The following is a 2,049-nucleotide window of genomic DNA, read 5'->3' on the forward strand; positions in this document are numbered from 1 at the left end:
GAGGCGGCCGGGGCCCGCGGCGCACCACGCTCCTTCATCCCGCCGGCCGAGCCTGGCCTTGGCGACCTGAACCCCGTGTGGTCTCGCATTCCGTTAGTCCGGAGATGGGGCGGAGAAGCGTGGATCCCCGGTGGTACCACTGAGACGCCCGGTCCTGAATTCTACCCTCCACTGAACTATCTGCTTTGTGGGATAATTTCCTCATTGGTAGAGTCAGTAAGTTGTGGTGCAGAGAGCAATCCTATCTGGTGTGTCATCGTTTAGATTTTGCATATTTTTTACTAAGTTCATCCTTAAGGGAATCTTACAGATAAGGAAACTGAGCTCCAAGGAAGTGAAAAGACAGTGGAAACAAGAATGTTAGCACCATAAAGAGAAAAGCCGAATAGCGTGGTTTCCACTCTCTTCTTGTTATTGATTTGGGGACATTTTAAACTAAGAAAGAAACAGAAACACGGGTTTCTATGGACACATCTCAAAACAAAATGGATCTAACACCTTTAGAATGTAAGCCATCATACTTTGTATTATTCTGAAGTTATTTAAAATAATGGCAGGAAATGTCGGCTGGTGTTGGACCAGCAGTTTCTTTAAGGGCCAATATTCAAGCAAAGGCATAGTAAGGGAATAGTGAGGAAAAAAGAGAGAAAGAATGCTGTAACAGGAAAAAGGAAAGGAGGAGCAGATGAAAAGGGCAGAGTTAAATGTACCAGGCACTGTTTCAAGCTCCTTAAATATATTACCTCATCTAATCCTCCCCACAACCATATGAAGTGGGTATACTGTTGTCACCCTTCTTTGTATAAGGAAGGCAAGTTAGGCCCAGAGAAGTTAAGGAACTGGCACAAGATTACACAGTAAGTGACAAAGCTTTTCCTTGAACATAAGCAATCTAGCTCCAGAGTGTATACTTTTAATCGTCCCACTGTATTGCCTCTGATGGGAGGTTAAGACTTGAATCAATTGGATTTGATGCTACTGAGTGGGAGCAGACAAGAGATATTACAGGGCCATTATTTCATTTCTATGCAGACGATGTGAGGGCATGGGCTAGGATGCTTCAAAGGACAAAAATACCAAGAGTAATGTTAAAAAAGGAGAGAAAACATTGTGGGCAAAGGATTAGTATCTGGAATAGACAGTGAAAGAAGAGCTTTAAGAAAAAGACAAATAACCCTTCAGAAGAACGGGCAGATGTATAAATAGGCAATACGCAGATGAGGAAGTAAGGATGAAATGACAATGATCAAATAAAAAAGATGCATAACTGAACTAGTGACTGCTGGCATGCTCAGCAAAACCATGAGCCACACTGCCAAAACTGGAGATCGAAAGTACGCATAAAAAAAATATCAATTTTGTGGTAAAGTGGATGTTCTTCGTAGGAGTATAAATCACTATAGCTCTAAGGGGTGGTGGATGGGATTTGGCAGTATTAATTCAAGTTAAATACTCTTTAATATTGATTACAATTAAAAACATTGCTTTATACGTTCTAATTTTACTTTTTCATATCTACAAATAAACAGGTGTTTAAAAAGGTATGCAGAATATGTAAAAACGCATTTTTTGCATAATAGTTTAAAATTAGGAAAAATGTAAATTTCAACGGGGAAATGTGAGGGGACTTCAGAATAATTAAAGAGCAGCCATTTTTTCCAGAGTTAACAATATAGAAGAGATTGCATTGACATGAGTAAATTCCCGGTACCCATAGTTCTTTAGCGATGGACTAAATGGCTAGTATCATCACTTACAAAAGTGTTGTGAACTTGATGAAGCTTATGTTGACAAATGAAGTTTATATTTTTTATTTTTATCTTTTAATTCTATTTTCCACCAGCTTATTGTAGTCTTCTCCTATATGTAAAAGATTTTTTTCCTGGTACTTGTTTATGTTAGAGGTCCGATGATTGGCTTTTCATATTGATCATCTATAGTATTTTTCTCCAAATAGGTTCTCTGGTTTCACAGTAAGTCTAGTGTTCTTTTTTTTTGTCTTTTTTCGTGTCCGGCAATGGATCGCAACCCTCAGTGTTGCCCCCGTAC

The 2,049-nt window shown here is 39.2% G+C and overlaps 1 protein-coding gene across 2 annotated transcripts in view; it reads left to right on the top strand.

Moving 5' to 3' along the window:
* The first annotated feature begins 64 nt into the window (after positions 1-64).
* Positions 65-2,049, top strand: part of LOC103596434 (KH homology domain-containing protein 1-like) — a 12,691-nt gene continuing 10,706 nt past the window's right edge. For both annotated transcript variants that reach the window (XM_008580061.1, XM_008580062.1), the window contains exon 1: positions 65-507. The gene's annotated coding sequence lies outside the window, so the exon portion shown is untranslated. The remainder of the gene's footprint in view (positions 508-2,049) is intronic.

Source organism: Galeopterus variegatus, unplaced genomic scaffold (assembly GCF_000696425.1).
Source record: "Galeopterus variegatus unplaced genomic scaffold, G_variegatus-3.0.2 Scaffold2010, whole genome shotgun sequence".
Taxonomy (NCBI): Eukaryota; Metazoa; Chordata; class Mammalia; order Dermoptera; family Cynocephalidae; genus Galeopterus; species Galeopterus variegatus.